The sequence below is a fragment of the Phascolarctos cinereus genome, unplaced genomic scaffold (genome assembly GCF_003287225.1).
Source record: "Phascolarctos cinereus isolate Bilbo 61053 unplaced genomic scaffold, phaCin_HiC Scaffold_5;HRSCAF=322, whole genome shotgun sequence".
NCBI lineage: Eukaryota > Metazoa > Chordata > Mammalia > Diprotodontia > Phascolarctidae > Phascolarctos > Phascolarctos cinereus.
In genome coordinates, this window is record NW_027555958.1 from 97436597 (window position 1) to 97464404 (window position 27808).

The 27808-nt window shown below is 36.8% G+C and overlaps 1 protein-coding gene across 1 annotated transcript in view; it reads right to left on the minus strand.

The window, feature by feature from the left end:
• The window catches only part of TIAM2 (TIAM Rac1 associated GEF 2), a 298176-nt gene that overhangs the window by 174889 nt on the left and 95479 nt on the right, over positions 1-27808 (minus strand). The window contains 1 exon segment of the mRNA XM_078155068.1: positions 16450-16542. The gene's annotated coding sequence lies outside the window, so the exon portion shown is untranslated.

The following is a 27808-nucleotide window of genomic DNA, read 5'->3' on the forward strand; positions in this document are numbered from 1 at the left end:
TGAAGGCCTTTCCTCCAAAATGGTACTGAAGGAACTAAGAGAAGGTCGTACACAATAACAGCCACGTTGTGTGATGACTAATATTGATAAACTTAACCTATCCCAGCAATACAAAGATCTAAGACATCTCCAAAGGCCTCGTGATGAAAAATGCTCTCCACATCCAAAGAAAGAACTATGGAATTTGAATGCAGATCGAAGCATACTATTTGCTTTTTTTTTTCTTTTCTGTTGAGTTTTGTTTCCTCTTTCTGGTGGTTCCTCCTATTGGTTCTAATTTTTACTTACAACATCACTAATCTGAAAATCTGAGAGAGAGAGAAAGAGAGAGAGAGAGAGAGAGAGAGAGAGAGAGAGAGAGAGAGAGAGAGAGAGAGAGAGAAAGCGCAAGCAAGCCTATATCAGATTGTGCACCATCTTGGAGAGAGTGGTGGGGAGGAAGGGGGAGAAAAATTTTAAACTCAAAAGCATATGGAAGTGATTGTTGATAAATCAAAATAAATTAATAAATAAAGACGGTACTGAAGGAGAAGAAGGAAGCAGTTGTCCCCCCCCCGCCAAGACCTTGAAGGCCAACAAGGCAGTGTTGAAGGTGTCCATAGTCACAAAAAGAAGATCCAAACCTTCCGCCAACCTACAACACTAAGACGTGGAAGGCAGCTCAAATATCCTCGGAAAAGTGTCCCTCGGAAACAAGCTTGATCACTATGCCATCATTAAGTTTCCCTTGACCACTAAGTCTGCTGTGAAGAAGACTGAGGACAACAACATCCTTGTCTTCATTGTGGATGGCAAGACCAACCATCAGATCAAGCAGGTGGTAAAGAAGCTGTATGACATCGACGTGGCCAGGGTCAACACATTGATCCAGCCTGATGAAGAGAAAAAGACCTACATCTGACTTGTTCCAAACTATAATGCTTTAGATATTGCCAACAAAACTGGAATCATCTAAACTGCATCCAGCTATACCACTCTATTTGCAATAAAAAGTTTTCCAATATAAAAAAAAATTCATAGGATCAGAAATGAGGAGAGAATACATTCTAGACATTAACTACTCAAAGATGAAGAAATCAAAGAAGATATGTTGGGTCCAGGGAATAGCTAGGAAGCCAGTTTTCCTCAAACCACAATAGATGAAAGAGAATAATGCGAAATAAAACTGAAACGGTAGGTGAAAATGAGATCATAGAGGGTTTCAAATGCTAGGCTGAAGAGTTTGCCTTTTATCCTACAGGCAACTGGAAAGCACTGAAAATCTCTCAGTTGGGCAGTAACATAGTCAGACCTGTACCTGGAACATTAATTTGGGAACTATGTAGAGGATTAAAGTGGGGAAAGTCTGAAGACAAAGAGATCAATTAGGAGGCTATTGCAATAGTCCAGGGGAGAATACCTGAACTAAGGTTGTGGCCATATGGATAGAGAGAAGGGGATGGATACCAATTGCTTGCTTTTTGTGGACAGCTTCTTTCAGGATACAGCACCTCCAAGTAAGCTTTCTACATGCTTCTCCCACACTAGACATGGTCTCAAAGCTCTCTTCAGCTGGCACCAATCTCTTCTCTGTCCATAATTCACCTCACAATTTTTCTTCTGCCAGCCCTAGGGAGTTCTGCTCACTAGGCCTACTCTCTCTCTCTTCTCCCTCTGGAAAGTGTCTTTCTGCTTTCCTGTCTTTATATGTTATTTATGAGCCCAACCTTTTGTGGGCAAGGATTACTCCAACTCTATACTGACAGTCAAAAGTTGATGATATATCTTACTTAATGACTTGATCACAGGTAAGGTTTTGACAGAAGAATGAAATGGCAAACCACTCCTGTATCTTTGACAAGAAAACCCCAAATGGGGTCATGAAGAGTTGGACACAACTGAAAAATGACTGAACAACAATAAAGGTTTTGACCCACCCATTCCTGGAATATTATTAATATATGGTATACACAAACTCTTCCCAGCATAAATGGGTTATACGCCCATATAGTACCCACTACTACCTGACAGAAGGCCTATTGTGAGCTGAGAGTCAACTCTTAGAGCAGAAAGAAACTCAGCACCCTAGAAACTGCCCAGGTCCAGAATAGAAGGGCAAATGTGTCAGCTCCTCACTCCCCTCTTACAAATCCCATACAAACTCCCTAACAAAAGCAGTATAGGACAGCAGGCTGCAAGCCCTAGTTATAACCAGTTCAGACAGTCAGAAAGAGCTTAGTCTCCTCATTCTCCCCACAGAAGCTTGTCTTTTATCATTATGACCAACAAAAACATCTCTCATCTTGTTTCTCCTGACTTCTTCCCTGAGACTGAAATGTACCCAATCTGTAAAAAAACATTTATTTGGAAGAAAGCAGAGCGAAGTGAGCAATATTCACATGAACCACGATAACATAAATGAAAAAGAACACTAAAATGAAACCCAAAGCTAAGTAACTGTAATGACCAATCTTGGCTCCCAAAAGAGGTGAGGAAAGACTGCCCTTCTTTCAGCAGAGAAGTGGGGGGGAGTACAGATGCGGAATTTTACAAAAACTGTCAGGTGAGGTCACTGCGTCAGCTGGTTTTGCCTAACAGTCTCCTTTATTACAATGCAGAGCTAATGGGCAGGAGTTAAGGAGGAAGAGAAAGGATCTTATGTCCTGAAATTCCTATGTTGTAAAAAAAAAGAAAAGCTATCAATAAAACTTTTTTCCTACACAAAATTCATTAGACATTGCCATTCCCTTGAGTTATCATCCAATATGTCTTCAGCTTATGGCACAGTGGATAAAATAACAGCCTAGAGTTGGAAAGACCTTCATTCAAATTTAGACACAGACACCTCTAGTCACTTAACTTTTGTTTGCCTCAGTTTCCCCAACTGTAAAATGGGGATAGGAACAGCACCTATCTCGCAAGGTTTTTGTAAGGATCAGATGAGATAATATTTGTCAAAAGTGCTTAGCACAGTACCCGCCACATAGCAGGTACCAGATAAATGCTTGTTGCCTTCCCTTCCCCCCTCTCATCTTCACAACCAAACTCCAATTAGAAAAAAGCAATCTACACTCCTTGGCTCCATTTCCTTACCTCCCACTCACTTCTCAACCACTTGCAACTGGGCTTCAGACCAGAACACTTGACTGAAGCTGCTCTCTCCAACATTATCAACAATCTCTCAACTGCTGCATCTAAGAACCTTTTCTCATTCCTCTCTTTCCCTTCCCTGCAGCTGCTGACACTAATGAACACCTCTTATTCCTGGGTATCTTCTCCCTTGGTGTTTGTAACACTGATTTCTCCAGATTCTCCTCCAATCTTTCCAACTATTTCCCCAATTTCCTTTGCTGGATCATCCTCCACATGAACTCCTAAAAGTAAATATTACTTAATGCTCTATCTTATCTGGCTCAATGTTCTTCTGTCAACATACTCTCTCAACGATACTGTTAATTCCCATGAGCTCAACTGTCATCTCTATACAGATGACTTACAATTCTATGCAAGCTATTATAATCTCTCTCCCGAACTTCAGGCCCGTATTTCTGACCGTCTGCTGCACATGTCTATCTGTATATCCCACTGGCATCCCAAATTAAACGTGTTCAAAACAGAACACATTACCTCACATTGTAGATGAATCAAAAGGACAGTGTCAGCCAACGGGAAGAGCATTGGGAATTTGAAGAAGTGGATTATTCTCCTACCTACCTTGGGAAAGTCATTTAATTTCATTGGGCCTTGGCTTTCGTTATCTACAGAATGAGAGGATTTAGACTTATTGATCTCTAAGGATGCTTCCATATCTGATTTGATTTCTGTATTTCCTGCTTATGAAAAGGGCATACATATCTTTGTTCAAAGCTTCCTGACATTTAAATCAATCAACCACAAAAAAAAACATGAAGTGCCTACTATATGCCATGTGCTAAAGACACACACACACACACACACACACACACACACACACACACGAAAATTCTATTTTATTTGATAAAACAACAATGTATACATAGAAGTATAAACAACATAAGTAAAAGGTAATTGGAGTGAGGTGCAGGCATTAGCAGCTAAGGTGAGTCAAGTCACCTTTTGTGGAAGATAGTACTTGTGTTCAGCTTTGAACGAAGCTAAGAAGAGGATTGACAGACAATACGGCATTCAAACCACAATAACTGGACATGTGTCATTAACTATCAAGTTACTTGTGAAACCTTATAATTCAATGACCAACAATACAGATTTCTATACTTTGCTATGCAAATGAGTGAAATAATTATCTATAATTTTTATGTTACTTGTTATTTCTTTCAATATAGTTTGTTGTTGTTCAATCATTTCAGTCATGTCCAACTTTTTGTGACTCCATTTGGGGTTTTCTTGGCAAAGACATGGGAGTGGTTTGCCATTTCCTTCTCCAGCTTATTTTACAGATGAGGAAACTGAGGCAAACACAGTTAAGTGACTTGCTCAGGGTCACACAGCTAGAAAGTACCTGAGGACAGATTTGAACTTAAGAAGATGAATCTTCCTGACTCCAGACTCAATCCACTGTGCCACCTAGCTAACCCCAATGTTGTACTTTTATTTAAACCTATTCTATAGTCCTACTGGTAAGCCTAGCTTTCATGTTCCCCTATAGAAGATGTTTATAATGTCAACAAGAAAACAAAGATTGCCATTCCACAAGTATTTACTAGAATTTTTATAAAGATACTTTTAAAAAAACCCAGGATTATCTCTCAAAAATGGTAGAGCTGGATATTCTAATACTAGATGGGATACCCAAAGAGCATACTTTGTAAAACAAAACAAAACAAAACTGAATAGTTAGTTGAGGACTCAAAGAGAAGATTAGACAATGACTTGCCAGGGTCACTGTAAAGCATTAGACTGAATGGCCTCTGAAGTCCAGTGGAAGACAGCATAGCATAATGGATAATATGCTTAACTTGGGATTAAAATCCCATCCTGTCACTTACTGTTACTTACATGAGCAAGTCAATGAACCTATCTGAGCCTCAGTTTCCTCATCTTTGAAATGGACTCGATGACCTCTAAGTTCCCTTCCATCTCGATCCCTTCCTAAATCAGATTCTGTGATTATACGGAAAGATACAAAAATTGTCTATAGCTGGACATCTAAAGGGAGAAGCATATATAAACATAAACATGTACAAAGACAGGAGCATTTTATCAAATATTTAAAAATGAAAAGTTTGTCCCTTTTCACCTCCTGACTTAGTCTTGCAAAATACACTCAAAGTAATGTCCTTGGAGTAAAAGCAGTAGCACAAAAAAAAGGATTAGGGGTCCAACTCTCTGAAAAATGCAAATCACTATTTCTTAAAAGCATTCTAAAACTTTTCTTAAAGCAAAAGACCAGTATGGAAAGACAATCTCTTTATTTTACACTTTATCACTTACACTTACTATCTCTTTATCCAACATTTATCTTGCATTTCCATACATCCTTCATAGTCATCATTGGACTGATCGAGTTTTAAGACTTGCTTTCTAACTCTAAATACCAAAATACAAAAGGAAAAGAGCTTATCTATTGCTATTCGTAACATACTATTATTTACACTCAGTTCAGATATGTTACAAGAGGATAGAAGCTGATAGTTATGTCTCTGTTAAAAATCAACATAGCTGACAAGATTTAGTCTGACTAAAAAGGAAGCCAGGCATTGTTCATTCTATATCTGCTCTTATAATTGCCAGTGTGGTATTTTATCATCAATAAGAGAGATGACAAAAAATAAAATGATGTTGAATATTTCGCCCAGCTGCTTCTCACCTACACTCTCAGGGAAGAAGAAATGCAGGGAGTTTTTAGTTTGGAGTTGCTTAAATGAACAAAAGCTCACTTTGTTCCTTTACCTTTAAGAGTGAAGTGAACACCACAAAAAAGAATTCCCACATAGCTCACTATTAATATTAGAAAAAAATATACATTTTGCACCTAGCAGTGCTAAGATAAATAAAAACAACTTTAAATTTAATAATACTGAATGTGTCAAAAAGAGAAATTAAAATTCAGAAAAACTTTAAGAGCATTAGCAAACTGCTCAGTTTTGTTACCCTAGGAAATATGGAAATCCCTATAACAGTGATTCAGCAACACCATATTCTCCAGGATTTCTATAAATAATTGCTTAAGTTAAGGGACTATTTTAACACAGTCTCCTATTTGCGTACTTCCACCTACCAATTTTCTATGAATTACATGCTTGACCAAATAAATGTAAAGGCAAAAGAAAAATATACCAACAAGGAGCCATAACTCTGTCACTCGTAATAGAAACACACACTGACCATCATATATTACTTCTACTTCTCACACAAACTCCCTAAGGAATTAGCCATCTCTGCTGAATTGTAAAGAGAATTAATCATTCTGTTTAAACAAGGCACTCCCTAGATTAGAAGGGCTTTCTTTTCTGGAGCGGAGAGTTCAGGAAAGAACTTCAGCATTTTAAGTGATGTTTGACTACATTTGAAGTATTATAGTTTAAAATTCGACAATCAAATTGTAGAGCTTCCACTCAGAAGAAAACAGGTATGATGGGAAGTCAATAATTGACAAATCAAAAAATACACTAGTTTTTTTTCACATTCAAACCATGCTGAATACACCAGAAGAATAAAATTCAGAAAAATTTTAATGAATAGATATAGAATGCCTTAAGAGTCCAGATTGCGAAATAAATATTACATCACTGGTATGTTATACTCGACAAATCAGGAGAGTCAGCTTTTGCCAGAACTAATTGGAAAACTGAAGCAAGTAACATTTATAGATAAGAGTTTTGAGGAATAATTTGACAATAGTCACTCAAATTTGAAGGTAATAAAATCCATTTGTCTACAATGAAGTACACTGTATAAGTTAGAAAAAAGAAAGCAAGTATAAAACTTAAAAATAATAAACAGTATGGTTTATTATTAAAGTCATTTTGGACTGACATTTATAGTTTATAAACATAGACAAGCTGTAATCCCAAACCATTCCCTCCCAGACTTCAGTCACTAACAACCTTACCTTCACCAAAACTTCTGTTTTAACCAGTTTTTCTCATGGTTCTGTGTGTCAGGAGCAATCTCACAAAGAGGCAGAGTATATCCACACATATACACACTCCTTTCTTTTCTGCCCATGGTAAGCCAGGAAACTGTGTCTAACACTTCAAAATGTTCGGCCGTTAGGAGCTAAAAACAGATCCTGTGCAATGCTGGATGTATTTTTGTCTGCAAGCTACACACCCTCATCATGTTCAATTTTTTCCATTGGTGGAACAGGATGATGCAGACTTAACCAGAAAGTGGTTTTCCATGGGCCGCTTGAAATGATTAGCCTGGACAGCGTGCCATAATGCCTCAGAGCCACCAGGGAATAATTTATGACTGGGCTGTTGTTTGACCCTGCATTCCAGAATTACCACGAAAGTTCCATAGGAAAGCTATTCGAAAGTTTGCTGAATAAAGGTTTACTCACTTGAAACTAGCCTCAGTTTCTTTTTTAAGCACTCTCATGGCTAACATACACACCTAACGCCCTTTGTATGGAGCTTCAGTAAACATATATTCTCCAAAACCACAGCTGGAATGTTAGTCATGAAAACTCCTCTCTCTCTCTCTCTCTCTCTCTCTCTCTCTCTCTCTCTCTCTCTCTCTCTCTCTCGCAGCCCTTAAAAAATAATTTTATAATTTCGCAAAATGATACCATGTATAAGCAAAGTCTGCGTTCATTCCAAAGTTATCTCAGTTTTAAGTTAGCTTGAGCTGCAGTGCCCTGCGCTGGAAGCTTTTGTTACAACCAGAGAACAATTTTTCTACTTAATGAAAACTAAATTAAAGCACAAATTGTTTTAAAGAAACATAATTCAGTTATTTTGCGTTTTCTCACTTTTTTCTAATTAAAATAATTTAGCTTAATAAAATCCTAAAATTAAGAATGTTTCAACCAAAATGGCTCAGTGCCAAGAGTTGTGGGCCAGAGTGGAATAAGGGCACACAGAGGAAGTTCAGACAAGAAGGGAAAGGTCTACAGGAATTTTTAAGGTATATACCTTTTATATAGTTTTAAACACAATGACAGAGGTAAAAAATTCATGAGTTTACCAAAATATCTAATACCTACCAACTGATTTGGAAAAAAATGTGACAGCAGCTTTTATAATATCACACTATTTTATATTATTTTTTGGTTTTGTTTTTATTCCATATTTTTAGGGTTTTGGTGTTTTTTCCTTTTATTTTTAGGAATCTACCTCTTTTCCATTTTATTCAATTCTGGGCCCAACTGAACTGTTCATCCACAATACCCTTCTCAGGTATTGCAGGTAATTTGAAAGTAATAAATTCATTTACCTACAATGAAGTACACTGCATAAGTTAGGGGAAAAAAGTGAGTGTAACACTTAAAAATAACGAACAGTATGGTTTATTATTAAAGTCATTTTGGACTGACATTTGTAGTTTATAGACATAGATTTATACATATCATTTATAAACATGCATGGACATACCAAATCAGTAGATTTGCCTTCCAATTACATGACATATGTCTAAACAATAGGTTTCTCATCCATTCAGTTTTTCCACCATAGCTTCTTAGGCGTCTCTCTTTGAATAAGTAAGGACCTCAGTTAGAAGGCTCAATAATTTTCTGAGTCTTATTGCAGTTAGCACAATATCATCTGCAAATAATATCTAAGAGACCTCACCATTTCAAGATAATTCTTCCATCTGGACCCTACACAAGACATCCTCCATTTCTGGTGCATGTTAGATGCATGTTAGGTGCAAGGAGGCTAAAAACATGCTCAACAATAACTTTATGCAAAAAGTGTTGTAAGTGGTTTTTGTTTGGTTTTGTTGTTTTTGTATTGCTTCTGAAATCTTATCGGAATGGAATTCCCAGGGAAGAAACCCCCTCTACCACTGTAAATCGGCATTTGTTCTGCAACTGTCTTGATGTAATTCTGGCCTTTAGATTTGTAAACTATATCCTACTAAGCCGTCAAAGTTCAAGACTACTCGTAGCTGTGTGCTACTGCCAACATTTTTGATACTTTGGGGTTTGTTTTCATTATTTAGCTTCTTTCTTTATCAGCAAAGTCACAAAAACCAGTTAATACAGTGAACTGGGCCTTCTTACTCTGTAGAGCTGTTCAAGTTCTGAAGGCTCAGAGCAGACTAGAGTAGAACATTCTCAGTATTCTTCCTTAAATGACAGTGATTGCTACTTACCCCCTTCATAAAACTGGGCTCATTCCAAGATAATATTAACCCCTTTCTGAAGTTAAACTCTCCAGGGAAAAAAAAATCCCAGAGAATTACTATTTTGGCCTCAAATAACTACTTAACTTACTGACTCAGAGGCACAGAATGCTTAATTACTTCTTTAAAAACTACATTTGAGTTTTAATATCATTACTATAAGACACATATTAAGAGCCGTTATCCATGAGATAAATTCATGCTTATTAACCATCCTAATTTTTCCTGTCATCTTATATGCCTTGTGCCCCAAATTCTTATCCTGTTTCTTTTTATTTTAAGAGGGGAGGGTTGTTAGGTGGGAGGTGGGAATGGGTTAGAAAAGAAAGGGGGAAAAGAATAGCAACAAATCCCATACATAATGAAGAAGTTTGAGGACCACTTTCTTAGATCCATCAAAGTAGAACTTGTCTTAAAAAGACAAAAAAAGAACTAATTTTGAAACAACATATATTACTGTTTAAATGAGAGGAATCAGGATGATTCAAATGTATTTCACTTAGCACGAAAAACCCTCATTCAAAAAACTTGACAACCATTATTAGAATCTGATGTTAGTCACTTTGGGGCTTCAAAAAAGGGCAATACTATAGAAAACAGTCTATCAAATGTCCTTTTTAATCAACAAACAATAGCCTGATCTATTTGCTTTCCACAGGGAAAAAGATAAAAAGAACAAACCATTGTCAGTGAAGCAAAATTTCAAAAGATATGATATCCCACAAATGTAACAAAACTATTCTGATGCACTCAAACACATGAAAGATTTAATGACAAGCAACAAAATGTAAAAATACGTCAACGGAAATGAGATCCTTATCATATACTTCATGATTTAAAAAAACAGTACAAATAGCAGGACTGCTCTGGGCTGAAAGAAGGCAAAACTCAGGAAACAATGTTGTAGAATTTTCCCCAAACGAAAGCAAGGCAATACTGGAATATTATTAAGAATACTGACATTTCATCTGAGCAAATGATAATAGTCTCAGAAAATTTATTCTCAATGGAAAACATTTTTTTAAAAAATTCTGGTCAATTAGAAAAATTAGAAAAAGGCCAATCAGCCTTTTTCTGAAATCAAATACTTCTAATAGATCTTGCTTTCATGTTCAAAGATGATATTGCTGGAAGATTTAATTATCCATGTGCACAAGTATTACTTAAAATTCCAATATTATTGGTTCAATCATCTGTTCTGAACAGAGTACAATTATAATCAGTACTTCAGTCTACATTATCTATGAGACTGCTCTATGTCTTTGTCTCTTGGACTGTTCAATACCTTTGTTAATGATATGCTATCCCATCTTTCCTCACTATATAGCAACAAGATCTGCTAGTGATTAGAATTTCCAATGAAATGCTTAAAATTCTTGTCAATCTTCAGTGGTGTTTCCTCTGCCCATGTTGTCACCACCAACCGATGGTGACTTGTCTAACAAGAGTTGCTAACAATACTTGCTGTTACTTTTCATTTTGTATTTAAAATCCAATAGTACTGATTTGTAGCCAGAATAACTTTAATGCCAATGTGTTAGCTACAGTTTGGGGTTTAGGTACTGTTGGTAGTGGTAGCAATAGTGCTAATAACAGCAACAACAGCTAACATTTATAAAAGTGCTTTTTCCAGATTAAAAATACCTTAATCATATTGAAGTCTCAAAACAATCTTGTGGGGTAGGGACTATAGATACTATTATCCCCATTTTAAGAACTGAGGCTCTGAAGGATGTGGACAAAGTCTTGCTCCCTGTTTTGACCAGCATGAAGAGGACCTTCAGTATTTATGTTTGAGAAAACGCCAACTGTGACATTCTATTAGTCACATAACAAGCTGGACACAACTTCTGCTGTTACGTGCCTTTAGACTATTCTAGAGCTTGCTAACATCAGTTGCTTATTTGATAAGTATCATTACATGCCAAGCAATGAGTCCAGAACCATGACCAATAGATAAGAGTTATCAAGTTACTGCTTTTAATTCAATATAGCAGCTGTCTAATGGAGATGCATAAAAATAAACATGTACCTGTCTTCAAGGAGCTTACAGTCTACTAGGAGAAACAATACATACATATATAAGTAAACACAAAATAAATAACCCAGTAAATACAAAGTAATTTGGGGTCAAGAAGGTCAGTTTGGTGAGACTGTAGGGTATGTGAACTAGAGTAACTGTAAAATGAAGTAGGAAACATGGGCTGGAGATAGATTGTGAATAGTATGTTATTTGATCTTAAGAGTCAATAAGGAGCCAATGGATCTTATTGAATAGAAAATGATCTGTGCTTTAGGAATATAATTGGCAATTACATGGACCATGGATTGGAAAAGGGCAGGACCTGAGGCAAGTCTCTTTTTTCAGGATAATAAGGGGCTCTTATTCATGAGATTTTTAGGTCAAAGACAGGAATGCTTAATTAAATAAAATGCCATCATAACATGACTTATATTATGTGGCTTTAGGAGTAGGCTAGACTACATTAATTCAGAGGTTCTTTGTAATTCTGAGATTCTCTGATCTCACCTATGTCTTGGACCTGCCATACTTATTTCTTAGCACACTGGTGGCTCTCAGAGGTAATCTCACTGGTGCCGTGAAGTCTAAGAAAGGACTGGGGAGGACAATAAGGCAAGATGAATGAAACCCAGGCTAATCTAAACATAGAACTGTTATCACTGTACCAATTTAGCACATCTTAATCAATGTTTGGAAGAATGATTTATTAATTGTTTTCTATATTTAGGGAGGATTAAATAAGAGGAAATATACTTAAAATAAAGGAGATCATAGGATTATAGATTTAGAATCAGAAGTGATGTTGGAGGTCATCTAGTTCAGTTCTTTCATTTCATGGATGAGGAAACTGAGGCCGAGAGAGATTAGCTTATTAACCCAAAATCACACTGAGCCAAAATCTGAATATAATAGCTCCTCTAATATTAAATCCAACATTCTTTCTACTCCACAATAAGGTGAAAAGATATTTTTTACAGTCAAGGTGAAAAAAAACACTAAAATAAGATATCAAAGGAAGTTATCAAGGTAGTTAAAGTTCCCTAAAAATATTCATGAATAAAATACACAACCACCAGTCCTAAATGATTAGTTTAACCTCCCCAAATATAAGGGCATGGATTGAATGATTTTTCTAAACTCCTTACACATCTATTAAGTGCTGAAGATAACCAAAAGAACTCTAGCTATTGGTATAAAAGATACAGACTTAAAATAAAGTGGAACAGACGACAAAAATAAGAAGAGTAAGGCCATGACCCAGTTCAGAGTCCAACCTCCCACCTAGCGCAGGAATTATGTGTTACTACATGTGTAACATGTTACTACATGTTACAAGGAACAAATGGCATGTGCTCCTTCAATACCAGTGGTAACAAGGAGCTCACTCCATCAGCAGGTACATGTTTATTTTTGTGCATCTCCATTAGACAGCTGCTATATTGAATTAAAAGCAATAACTTGATAACTCCTATCTATTGGTCATGGTTCGGGACTCAGGAGTAACACAGACCCCATTTGCTCCATCTATGTATCTGAAGCCAGCCAACAGGCTGTCCTCAATCCACCCGGCCTCTACCCCCCCCCCAAAAAGAAATCTCCTTTCCTTCAACTTGCTCACATGACCTAGCTTCTAGGTTCCTCACCATCCTGGTTTGTATTTGTCCTGGATGTACTAATGGAATAATAAAAATAGAGCTGGATGCACGTAAGAAGAGACCTGGGTTCAACGTCCACCTCTGACACTTACTAGTTGTGAAACCACGAGTGACTTAATTTCTGTAAGTCTCAGTTTCCCCATCTGTAAAATTCCATTCAACAAATGCCTGTTAAGTAACTATTTTGTATAAGATGGACTCCGGTAATACAAAGACAAAAAAAACCTAAACCAGGTACTTGCCCTTGAATCTGCAGCCACCAGCTCATGGTGTTATTGTGAGGATCAGATGAAATCATATATTGCAGCATCCTGCAAACCTCAAAGTACCATATAATGTCAGCTATTAACAGCATTATTGCTCTAGTTTGCCAACATCAGTTTTAAAATTTGGCACCCAGAACTGGAAACAACACTCAAAATTTGTTCTGATCACAGTGCAAAGTATAGTAAAATGATCAGATTCCTTGTTTTGGAAATTGTTGTATGTTCACAGGTGTACATATATACGCACATACCCAGAAGGAAGGGCATGGTGGAACACAATGTGAGAACTCCTTCTACTTCAGGTTAAGTCCTGAGGAGTTGCCTGGGGCATTCAGAAGGAACTTGGCTAAATTCACAGAGCAAGGGTCTGAGGCCGGTTTTGAACAGAAGCTTTCCTGACTCCAAGCCCAACACTCTTTCCACTATGCCCCTCCTTGCTGACATGCTGAGTACATCATTTCTCCCTCCCCCAACTTCACATATATACATAAATCTTACACATGGTATCAGCTTTCTAAAGCATATAGGTTCAGAGTTCTCTAACTTGATATTTGAGATCCAAGTATCTTTTTATGCCACATCTGATTTTAGATTTTTTTTCACTAGCTGAGTCAGTTGAGACTTAACCTATGCAAAAATAAATACAATTGATATAATGAATGTAATTAATTATTCCTTCAGGTAAGCTTTAAAACATCTTGTGGGTTATTTTAATTCATATGGCCCATATGTTGAGGTTACATAATGGAAAGAGCACCAGATTTGGAGACAGAAGACGCATATCCAAGTTCTGGTGTTACTTGGTAGCTGTGTGACCTTAGGTAGGAGGACACTTTCATCTTTCTAAGCCCCAATTTCTTCATCTTTAAAACCAGTATAAAAATCCTTGCATTGCTACCACCACCAGACTGCTATGAGGACAAAGTAAGACAATAAGGAATGTATGAAAATTTTTTTGTGATCACAAAGCATCATATAAATGGAAGCAATTAACGGTCTTACCTATAAATCCTTACCAGCATGAGAACAGGTGGCTAATATCATCGTACATCATTAAGAAAAACTCCAGTGCAAAACAGAAGTACATACAAGTTTTAAAAAGCAGATTGATCCTTTCAAATATCCTAAGAGTAAAGTTGTGGGTCAGCTATTGCAAATCTTTAAAATATAGAGATATTAATGCTTGCTCACAGGTGGGCAGCAGCGAGCAGTTAGGCACTTAAGAGAAGAGACACAGCTGCTTATGCCTTCTTGGGAAATTTTTCTCTATTTCTTGCGATCACAATGAAGATTGCAAGAGAAGTGACTGAAATTCAATGGCAGTTATTTAGGAGCCTCAAAAGGAGAATCTGGGCTGATCCACTTCTCCAGTGAGATAATTTTCTGATCCCCAAGACTGATCGGTCACTACAATTACTAATAGTTTAGTTTCTCCTTAGTGTTTTTTTTATTTGCTTACATTTCCATTTTAGTTGTGCAAATTGTTCTCTTTACTCATTGCATTCTATACTAGTTCATTCAAAGCTTCTTATGTTTCCTCTAATTCTTCACATTTTTTCATTTCTTTCTGCATAGTAATATCCCATTCCACTCATCTAACAGTTTGTTCAACAGTTCCCCAATCAACAGGGGCCTACCTACTTTGTTTCCAGTAGTTTTATTACCACAAAAAGTGCCACGCTGACACTTTTCTGTCTTTGACATCTTTAGAGTAGATTCCTAGTAACAGGATTACTGCATCAAAAAGCACTAGGAGTTTAATGAATTTTGTTTCATAACTTCAAAAACTGTTTCCCAGAAGGGATGGATCAATTCACAATTTTGTCAACAATATATCAGTGTGCCTGTCACCCTACAGCCTCTACAAAACTATTTTGGTCATTTATCATCTTTGCCAATTTGACAGGGGTAGGGTTAAATTTCAAAGTTGTTTAAATTTGCATTTCTCTTAATGATGTAAACTACCTTCATTTGCAATTTTTCTCTTGAAATGTTGGTTCCCAATATTTAACCACTCACCCACTGCAAAGTGGTTCTTGGTTTTATATACCACCATCAATCCCCTACATAGCATTGATATTTTTCAAAGATATTCAAAGGAAATGTTTCCCTCACTCAACAATTTATCTTAATAGTCTGCTAAACTGATTTGTTATTGCAAAAGCTTGTTAATTTTAACTGAAATTGTCTATTTTGTCTTTTGTGATCTCTGGAATCTCTTATTTTGTTATGAAACCTACTCTCAACTATAGCTATGAAAGGTACCTTCTTCCATTCTCTTTTTAAAGTGACATGAAAATTTTACATTTAGGCCACATACATTTTTGGAGCTTATTGTAACTTATGGTTATTGATTATTGATATCGATTTTTGTATGTAATACTGGAAAAGAGAAGGAAAAAACTGCCCATGTGTAAAATTAAAAAGTTTGATTAAGAATAATTAGGTTTGTCAAAAAAAAAAACTCATCAAAAGCATATAACCAGTTCTAAGAAAATGGACAAAATAATGCCATAGATTTTCTAAGCATATGTTTTATTATATACCTAATACTTCGGAACTTATTAAACAATCAAATGATATATTTTATACCTCAACTATATTTCTATATGTAGATATTTATGTGTACATGTGTATACACACACGCAAAGAGAAATCATATAAGTCATCTATATACTCCTACACATGTGTGTATGTGTGTTTGTGTGTATAAAATGGCCTCAACTGTTGGACTCCCAAATTTTTGAAAGTGATATTTCAATGTACCCAATCCCCTTAGTTTATCTCCTCTTAGAATTGTCATTACTCTATTCTGAAACAGTTATGCTTTGGTTCTAGAAGGTTTAAATGCTCCCTGTTAGTCTTTGGCAACTAAAAAGATTGAATTTAAAACTTGCCACGATAGATCCTCTCCATTTAAGGCCCCACTGGGGATGCTTAGAACATTTTCCACCTCTGATGGGATCATGTGGCACACATCAAATGTTAAGTGCATTGGTAAAAAGCTACTTAGAAAAAGAGTAGCAGGATTTGAAGTCTCTTTCTCTACAGGAACTTCAATTATCTGCACTCAAAGAGGGTGGGAAGGAGATAGATGTGACTTTTTAACTCATATCCTTTGTACAAACAGCAGTTAACAAAGCTTATTTGGGGATGAAGTGGTTAAGGGACTAAATACTGACTAATATATTATACTCTTTAAGCTTTAGGAACATATGGATTGGCTCAAACTTACCCAAAGAGGAAGTACAGAAGAAATACAGATTAATCATCCATTCATCCAGAAAATTTCTCCTGAAAAGGTGGCAGGTGATCGAGTGACACAACTCTGGGAAAGAAAGAAAAGAAAGGAAGGAAGGAAGAAAAAAGAGAGAGAGAAAGGGAAAGTTAAAAAAATTTACAGAACACATTTTTTTAAAAGTTAGAATTCTTCTAATTTAAATTTATTTCATTAGCAATCAATAAAAAAAAATCTCAATTTCTATTTTTAAAAGAAATTCTAAAAGAGTAATTAAAGGAACTGAGAGCTAATAACTGTTGAATCATAGGCCATTCATTAATTGGGCAAACAGAACATCAGGCTACCCACCACAAAACAGCATAAATTGACATTATTTGAAAATAGTCGGGCCAGCGAGGTGACACAATGAATAGAGCACCGGCCCTGAAGTCAGGAGGACCTGAGTTCAAATCTGGCCTCAGACCAAACACTTCACACTTACTAGCTGTGTGACCCCTGCACAAGTCACTTAACCCCAAATGCCTAAAAAAAAAAATAGTCACTTAGGCTTCCTTTGATGCAAAAAGAATTGCACCTGAAGGTCTTGGGTCAACTTCATCAGTTATTGCTAAACTCATGAGCCCAAAATGTATCAGTGGTAGCATCTTTTATGATAGATATGTATTCATATCCATTAACACACACAGGAGAACATATGAAGTGGATGATAAGTTACTATCAACTTACCCACAGGCTATATGGACATAACCAATAATGCTTAAACTAAAGTCATATACCCTATACAAACAAATCAGTTGACTAATCATGAAGGGTTGCTTTTATACATCAACCTACATGCATAACCTTGGGCAAGTCACTTAACTTGCCTTGGGACCAATTTCCTTATCTGTAAAAACAGGAGGTTCAGCTACATGAATTCTAAAGCTTCTTCCACTTCAAATAGTCTAATATTACATTATGATTTTGTCTTCAACCTATTGGACTACTTGAAAAACTATATATTATGGGAAACATTTCCTTGCATTAACCAATGAAATTACAGTTCAACCATGGATCAAAGGAAAGGGTTTCAGAAATTATTATATAGGATGCTATTGGTTGCTCTGTTTAAAATTATGCCTTCTTCTTTATGTGACTAACCGTGTGGAACAATCAAATTCTAGGTCTCTAAGTGAAAATATCAAAGAGTAATCCCTTTAATTTTTTACAAAATGAATCTTCATCAGAAAGAGGTCCATTCTTTTCATAGCTTCCCTATGATACAAAGACTGCTTGAATTTTATAAAAATGTGAATATTATTGAAATGTACTTATTTCATTTAAAGATAAACTTTATCCTTAAGTGAGGAAAGAGGATTTCATAAAAAATGAAAAAGATCCATACACAGTTCTATTATTGAACTCTAAACATTAATGATATTCCATGTTTGAACTGTCTACAATTCAATATGCTACAAAAGAACATAAAATAGCACTGAACAAAATAAAGATAGGAAGAGAAACTGGAATAGACCAAGTAGATGGTGAGTAGATTTGTGCTAAAGGTGGCATAATCTGGGGGAATGGGGCATTAAACATCAATCCTCAATATCTTTGAGAAAGGAGAAAATATCAAAAACTTTTTTGGGAAAAATATGAACCAAAAAGGTGGACTGATAAAATAAAGAAAATATCCCTAACTAATGATCCAGATATCTTCTTTTTCCATCTGTCCAGAATGTTTATGAAAACACTCTACACACACATGAAGGTATCTTTGATGCTGATAAGAAAACAGGCTTTCACAAACTATATGCTACAATAAACTTATATTTACAGTCATTCAAGTGACTAAAAGAGATGGCAAGATCCCCACAATGTATATTATCTTTGTTGAATATCAAAAAAATCATTTGATTCAGTAAAGCAAAATACCCACTTTAGCAATTCTCCTAGGCATCTTCCTCACATGTTAAAACCCCTTGAAAGATGTAAGATAATTTTGTGCGATAATCCCTATTAATATTAAGCAGGCATAAAAAGGGAGAGGCATACTTGCCAAGGGCCACTAGGTGGCGCAGTGGATAGCATGCTGGGCCTGGAGTCAGGAAGGCTCATCTTCCTGAGTTCAAATCTGGCCTCAGACACTTACTCGCTGTGTGCCCCTAGGCAAATCACTTAACTCTGTCTCAGTTTCCTCATCTGTAAAATAAGCGGAGAAGGAAATGGCAAACCACTCCAGTCTCCTTCCCAAGAAAAGCCCAAGTGGGGTCATGAAGGATTGGACACAGATAAATGACAAATGCTAGCCAAAGGCATTGGCTATTGTTATGTTGGACGTTCAGGATAAAATCCAAACGGAAGGATTCCCAGTAGATGGTGAGGTCCTCTAGATTAGTAGCATTAAACTCAAACAGAAATGGGGGGCCAATGAATCATACATAAGGATCTCTGAGGGAAGCATATTGACTTAAAACAAGTACTATCTAGGTTCTTTTGTATTTTAATTTATTTTGTTAAATGTTTCCCAATCACTTTTTAATCTGGTTCAAGTCACATTAACAAGTATTGTGAGCTGCAATTCAGCCAGTAGGCTGCGCATCTGACACAGATATTCCAGTTTTAACATAACTATATGCAGAGAATATGGCAGCTTTACCTAAATGAGATCCATCATCACTCAAAAGAATTAGCCCTAAACGTTGACAGAGTAAACACTGATCTTATAAAGATTTTCTATTGTCTAGATCATGATATACAGTTGGGTGGACAACCCCTTGAGCCATTAATGCATGTTTCTTGAATAGACACTGTAGATGGACAATGACCTCATTCAAGAATTAAATAAGGGAATGGGCTAGACTGCATTTGGGAAATTGCACAGTGTTTTTAAAGACTTCAACCTTCTCCCTGAAACAAAGAGTCACTTTTTCATATCAATTAATGCTACATGGCTGCGAATCATGGAATACTACAGTCGCTGAATAATGAAGATCACAGTTTGCCAAAAGGGCAGTGAAGAGGTACATGGTGGGCATGATATATTGCAGCATATAACCAGCAAAGAATTGTACTGCAGGAGTTACTCAAGGAATGTTATCAAACAGAAGGATGATCAGAAAAGGAGGTGGATAGTCATGTAGCAAGAACAAAGAAAACTGATGGACAGTCTATGTGATGCACTGGTACCCAGAAAACGTCAAGAACGGAAAGCCCCACAACGGACGCCCTCCGGAAAATATACACAAAAGACACAGATGAGAGGCAAACAGGAAGAAAAGGTGGGGATGGATTACAACCTGCTTTATTACTGGGAGTACCCACATAAATGAGATCACAGATGCACTGAAGTATCTTTATACACGTATATGAGCATATGTATATACACATATATCTATATAGATATTTAGATATATAATGATATGATGGAATTAATCTGAGAAAACCCAAAGAAAAAAGATACAACCAACAATGCTTTCAAATCAAAAGTGAGAGTATGAAAACAGAATAAATTTATGGGAACCATGCAGAAGATTTTATTTATATATATTCTAAACCAGTGGTGGGAAACCTGTGACCTCGAGGCCACATGTGGCCTTCTAGGGTCTCAAGTTTGGCCCTTTGAGTTTAGATTCAATCAAAGGGCTGCACTTGAGCCCCTAGAGGGCCACATGTGGCCCTGAGGCTACAGGTTCCCCACCTCTGTTCTAGATAGACATTTGGATAGATAGATAGATAGACAGACAGATAGAAAGGATGTGAGAGTTCTAATTTTCATACACACAGATGATGGTGGTTTTGACATCCCACTGGCAAGAAATCTTATTTCTTTTTTCAAAGAACAAACATTGTAGATGAAAAAAAAAAGAGACACCATTATTTGGGGATGGGGAGAGGAGGAGGAGGAAAGGAGAAACAGGGGGAAGAGAGGAAGAATATGAATGGACTCCCCAAATAAGTGTCTTCCCCAAACTCTAAACTTTTCATATCTTCCATCAAAATATTAAAAAACCATCCCAGAGCACGATATGACCTAAAGGGTTTTTTTTTTCATTTTTGCTGCTTTGTTAAAGAAATGATTGGTGTGCTCCTGCCTAAATTAAGAGTCCCATATGGTGAACTCAGACCCCTAACTCACAGAAACAGTCTGAGCACATTAAATCTATCTTCAACAAAGCAAAAAAAATAAATATCCATCAAATTGCCCAAAGTCAGTGAAGAAGATCTGATTTTGACAGATTGGAATTTTTAACACCCATGTGATTTAAATTCAGTCCTAGCTTGCATTTGTATCACACCACTGTGAGCTGGATGAACAACAGACGGTAAAACTTGGCTTCTTTGATTACTGATCATTTGGGATTTAAACAACTTGTACTCTAAACACTTAGAATGATAAACATTTAAAGTTAAATAAGAGCTTAAACACTATCTAGTCTAATCTCTCAATTTTACCAACATTGAAACTAAGGCCCAGAGAAGGACAAGTGATGTGCCTAAGAAGATATAGACCTGTGACTACAACCTAGATGTCTTGACTCTCATTCCAGTGTTCTTCCACTATTTCACATTACAAGATGGCAGGAGCTGGTTCCATGATTCCTTCTTTATTTTGTTCTCCTAGATACTTTTTCTGCTTTCTTTATGTAGATAAGTCACCTAACTATTTAATGTTTAAGTAGTAAGGTGACTGATTTACAACAAATAGGTACCTTTTGCAAGTTTCAATTACTGGCATCCCATATCCTTTGAGTCAAATGCAGCCTACCCTGAGATTTTTAGTAATCAATGTTTCACTTAGCTCAGAAGAACTAGTAAACCAATAGGACATAATCACTTGCCCACTGCTACCATAGGGTAAAAATTGGCCTTTAATGCAAGCCAATTAGTACTTATCATTGTAGGTGAATGCAATTAATTATATCATTAAATTATAATTTACTAAAATAAATATGCATTTAATTATAATTAATTGAGAATATACCTATTCCTGATCATGCAGTCTACTATTTTCAAATTTGGCCAAAGATGATTTAGATGAAGTGACTCCACTGCGTTCTAAGATTTTTAAGGAGATTTATGGATTTCAGCTAAAATTCTCCAAGTACACCCTGTTAAATCAGTATGATGAGTTAGTATAATGCTTAAGTAAGTTTCACCAGACTTCTTCATCCTCTAAATTCTTAAATCTTGTAGGGACTGCTTTGGCAATCGCTACACATGTCTAAATTTAAAGTACTTGGATTTTTTTGCTAGTAATAACATAAATGGTGGTGAGGTTTTTTAAAAATTCACGTCAATAGAATTTTCAAAAGATTTCATTAATGGCTATGTCTGATCTTAAAACAGTTGCAACCAGGAGCTATAAAAAGGTGGGGGGGGGATGGGGGAGAGAAAGGGAAGATAACATCCCCAAACATTTATAATATCATCATGATTTAAAAGGAATATATCTTATTTTCTCCCTCAGTTTTGAAGATTTCTTAGTTTTAACAAAGCTGAAAGGTTTCTCTTCCCCCGCCAACCCTCACCCTCAATCTTAAGCCCAAAACTGTACTCTTGGAATTTCTATTCCTCACAAAGGAAGCCCAAGAGGAAATCCACACCTAACGTTAACACTGTAACATCCATCAATTTGTAAAGCTATTGTCAAGGTCTGGTAGGTTCACAGTTTTCCCTCTCAGTATTTGTAAAACTTTCACTACCCAGTGGCTGCAGACTGTCAAGGATCTGGAACAGACTTATCACAACAGCCCATTCACTTAGGGCAAGTCTTTTGGGGAAAAGTAAGCTGAAGTTACTACTTAACCCATGCCTTTAAAAAACACATCTTTTCTCTTCCCTACTCCCCTCTGGCCCCCACTTATCTTCTACATGTTTCTTTAGCTACCTTCCTTTGAAATTCATTTGTTTTTCAAATCTTGTTTGTACTTTCTGGGGGGATAGGGTGAAGGTGGGGAGACAGTTTACTGTCCTGGATTTTCTTTAACCTCACACAATCAGCACTGCTTATCAATTCAGATACTATTTGCAGTGAAACAAACCAGTAAGTGGGAGGGGAAACATTTTCCAGGGGCAATCTCTAACCTATCATTAACTCCTCGTGAGTCACTGACCAGTAGAACTTGATTCATTTTCATCTCTAGGCTTCAGTTCAGATAGAGATCATTTATTAACACAACCTGCCCCAAGTATAGCATGAAAGGTTTAAGAAACATAACAAATAATTCAATCAAAAGCTTCGACTCAGACTACATCATTATATACTATAACAGTTTTCACTGCTGACTGACAGGCACATTGCACAGAGCTAATACCATCAAATGCTAACCATAACAAAGCAAGGGTGTACAGTCCTTCATCAGACCATAAAAAGTTAAAGAAACATTCCATTCACATCAAAAGGGTGACTAATTATGATGAAAAAGGGAATTGTAGCAGTCCACTCTGAGTGTCAGAATTCTGGAAATATGGAGTAAAGCCTTTTCCTCCATATTGACAAATCAAAATTCTCAAAATTTATAAAGATCTATCACATGTGAGAAGTCTCCCCCCCAAAAAAATAAAGCAAGGATAAGTGAAGGGCTGGAAAGATCAAAGAGAATTGCATCCCAGAAAGTAACATAACAGTGCAACTCATTCCATTCCCAAGGTTGGTATACTTTCAGCTAATTTGGATTGAGGTTGGAATTAGTCTGGCTGGCATTTCAGTAGCGGGCATTGGAAGGTTTATTGTTGTACTAAATTCTTCTTCTGACAAACAGATGCACCCTATGATAAGGCCAGTGACACTGGCCTTCTCGCCATTCCTCACACAAAACATTCCATTTCCCCACTTAGTGCATTCTCACTGGCTGTCCCCCATGTCTGAAATTTTCTCTTCATCTTTGTCTCCTGGACTTCCTGGCTTCCTTAAAGTGTCAACTAAAATCCCATGTTCTATGAGAAGCCTCTCCTAGTTGACCTTAATTCCAGAGCCTTCCCTCTGTGATTAATCATTTCTCCTGTATATATCTCATGCACACACAGTTGTTGTCTTCCCCACTGGACCAGGAAGACTGATTTTTGTCTTTCTTTGTATCCCCAGCACTTAGAACAGTGCCAGACACATAGTAGGTGCTCAATAAATATTTACTGACTTGCCATGTAGGGAACTATACTGGTCACTGGAAATACTAGTGATAAGGATGTAGTTTGTAAAACAGCCCATACAACGATAAACAATACAATAAAGGGAAAAGGCTGAAAGTGTCAGAGGAGTGGTGGTATAGCTCAGAGAGGAAGTTACTCCATCACCAAAGGCCAGGACACCCACTGGAAATGCCATGAGGGTATTATCTCTCCAGTTCCTAAAACAGATCATGGCAAATGGTAGATGCTGAATAAATACTTACTGCTTGACTGAGGATCCTCAAAGGAGGGAGAGGAGTTATACAAATGGATAGATAATGGAAAGGGAAGTTTAATCAGAGAGAATAGCACAAACAGAAGGGCAGCTAAAGTGCAGGACCTGAAGCCTGGAAGGCTCATCTTTGTAAGTTCAAATCTGGCCTCAGACATTTTCTAGCTGTGTGACCCTGGTCAGGTCATTTAACCCTGTTTGCCTTGGTTTCCTCAGCTGTTAAATGAGCTGGAAAAGCAAATGGCAAACCACTCTAGTATCTTTGCCACAAAAACCCCAAATGAGGTCATGAAGAGTCAGGCACAACTGAAATGACTGAACAATAAAAGCATACACCCCAGGAAAAAAGAAGACATGAAGATGACAAAGAATATGGTAGTATGGGAAAATAATAAACCAGTCTGACTGGACTGCATGGTTTGCAAGTATATATACATGTATATTTTATGTAGAAATATTGGCTGAGGCAAGACTAAAGAGGGTTCTGAATGCTAAGATAAGATATTTGAACTTTATCCTGAATGCAATGGGAAAGAAACTTGAGGGCAGGGGGGAATACGAAAAGTAGCATTTTAGTCTTGAGCACTCATAGGATGATAAATTTAACATTTAAAGAGTCATTAAGACATCATCCAGTTCAATCCTCCCATTTTACAGATGAGAAACTGAGAAACTGAGATCAAGAGAAGTTAAAAGACTTGACTTAAAAAACTTACCAAAAAGTGCCTGAAAAATTCTCCTGGCTTTCAGAGCCCTTCCTAAACTACCCCTCACCATCACCACCACATTTTCAGTATTTTCTTATATCCTAATCCCTACCTGTAACTCTTCATTCCAGTGACATTGGCCTCCTCGCTGTTCCACGAACAAGACACTCCACGTTTCGGCTCCAGGCATTTTCTCTGGTTGTCCCTATGAGTAGAATGCTCTCCCTTCTCAGCTCCACCTCCCAGCTTCCCAGGCTTCCTTCAAATCCCAGCTAAAACTGTACCTTCTGCAGGAATCCTACTATCTCCCTAATTATTTCCTATATAGCTTGTATATAGCTTGTTTATACATATTATAGGTTTGTTTGTTGTCTCTCCCATTAGAATGTGAGCTCCTCAAGGCCAGTGATTGTCTTTTGCCTCTTTTTGTATCCCCACTGCTTAGCAAAGTACTTGGCACTAGTAGGAGCTTAATAAATTCTGCCTGACTGGTCCAAAGCCACACAGATAAGCTACAAAGACAAAATTTGAAAAAGCTGATCCCCTATTCCAAATTCAGGCCTTTGTTTCCCCCCCCCAAAAAAGGGCTAAAACTAGCTCAGAGGCAACTGCTGGAAGTTTAGGGAGGCTGATCAACTTACGCGTAATGGTGCTAGAAATCTTAACGAAACTCAATGCCCAGGCTTGCATTCTGGGTCCCTCAGGTCTTTTCTCAAAGGAAATAGACCCACTTCTTCCAGGAGCCACAGAATGAAAGATGTTGATAAAGGTCATGCCGACCTCAATAATGAATTCAGGTAAACATCTATTTGATTTGTTGTGCTGGAATGACTGTCAGATTTTCAGATAAAGGATCTAATTTGAATCTAAGCTCTTCCATTTACTATACCTATACATATGACCAAGCATAAGTAATTTATTTACTTCTTCTGGCTTCAATTCCCTACTGACAAAATGAGATCACCTCTAAGGTCCTTTTCTAGATTATGATTCTATGATCTCTGTGTCAGCATCAATGACAGAAATAAAGCTTATGTGGTGTGAGATTATTCTTCCTTTCCATTCTTACATTATTATATTTATCATTTTAAGGTCTTAAGGCTTCATTTTTTCATACAAGAGATAAGGGATATATATCTATGTGTACATATACATATTGTTGTTATTGTTCAGTTGTTTTCATTGTGTCTGACTCTTTGTGATCCCATTTAGAATCTTCTTGGCAAAGATACTGGAGTGGTTTGCCATCTCCTTTTCCAGTTCATTTTACAGATGAGGAAACTAAAGCAAACATGGTTAAGTGACTTGCCCAGGGTCACCCGGCTAGTAAGTGTTTGAGGCCAAATCTGAACTGATGTCTTCCTGACTCCAGGTCTGACATTCTATCCATTATGCCACCATTCTATCCATTATGTCCTTATGTATACATACACATACATGCATATACTTCAGAAGGAGAAGCCAGGATGATGTGAACAAGAAGTGTTGACCTTCTTTCTTCTTTCTATCATCTCTAAAACAAGTACCATACCAACATTCAATCAATCATTCAACCACCATATATTTAAGTGATTATCATGATCCAAATAATGTGTTAAGTACTGGGGAGAAAAAGAAAAAGCAGTAACAGTCCTTGCCCTCAAGGAGTTTATACTCCAGTTGGGGAAACAACATGTATCTAAATAGATACATTTACACTTTACATTTATCATCCATATGGTGGCAAAAAGCAGAGAAGGGTAAGGAAGAAGAGAAAATGAAGAAAAGTATACAGGAAAATATCATCTGGAATTCTCTTCAGGTGCTCAAAAGAGGCAAAATAGAAAAAGGCTATCAAAAGAAATAAGGGATATTAACCAATGCTCTCTCTTTTTTCCTTATCATTCCATGCATTACCAATTCATCACCCTGCTAACAGAAGACTTGAATATGCTATAATCTTTTCTTTATATCAGAAATGAGGGAAACATATGCATTTCTAAAATACCCAATTATGTCTGTGAGTCAAAGAAAATAAACCTAGTACACAAAAATTAGAGAATTATAATGCAGAATTGCAGCTTTCAAACAGCATAAAGAGCTACTGTTGAAAACTCATATTTCTTACTCATATGATTTTAAATATTCAGAGTAGCTTGTTTGGTCTTTAGATATTAAAAATGTGACTGGTTTGGCTTTCCTTTGTGTTAAAAGAATAACTCATTCCAATTCCAAACTAAGATTTATGATTTTGATTTCATTACTCCTTCAACTATTACCTGTTCTCTTCTTTCAATCTCTATTTCCTACCATGCTAGTCCAGTAAATTACCAAAAATCATTTCCTGGACTTAGTGTAAAAGTCTCAAAACTGGTCTCACTGCCACCTCTCTCTTCCCAGCTCCAATTCATCTGATATACAGCTCCTAGATTAATTTAAACACTAAGTTCATGTCATTCTCTTGTCTACAGGATGAAGTATAAACATCCTAGTATTAAAAAATCCTTCACAATTTAACTCTATGCTATACATAATTTGACTTTTCCACTAAGCCTGGCCTCTCATTTTAATTTTCTCCAAATTCAGTTCAATTCCACAAGCATTTATAAAGTACCTACTATGTGTTGATGCACTGGGCTAGATCCTGCGGTCTCAAAGACCAAAATGAGACAGCCCTTAATCAGTAGGAAGATGCTTCTATACATAATACAAGGGAATCATGTTAACAACTGGGGGAAGGGAAGAGGAAGAAGGTTAGAAACAATGTCATGTGGATAATAGCACATGAATTGTACTTGGAAGAAAACAAGGGTTTCTTCCAGGCAGAAGGGAAAAAGAAATAGATGGTGGAACCACTCGTTCCAAGGCATGGAGGCAAGAGACAGAATGTCCAGTGTAAAGGTGAGAGACAGAATGTCAATGATATTCGTGAACATGACATACTAACCTTCCGAAGTTTATGCTTCTGCTACTGTTTGCTCCAAATCCATCATCTGGAATACCTTTTCCTTTTTTCTTCTCCTATTCAGAACCTATCTATGTCATCTAATAACAAGCAAGTATCACATAGTGGAAGGAGTATTCTATCTAGAGTCAAATGGCCTGTGCTCCAAGTTTGGTTCTGCCACGGAAAATTTGTGTGAACCTGGCCAAGCCTCTCAACCTCTCTGGGCCTCAGATTCCTCATTTGTAAAATCAAGCAGTTGTAGTAGATTACCTCTCAGGCCTTTTCAAGTGCTACGTCTATGATGATGTTAATAACTCACATCTGCATAGGTTTGCAAAA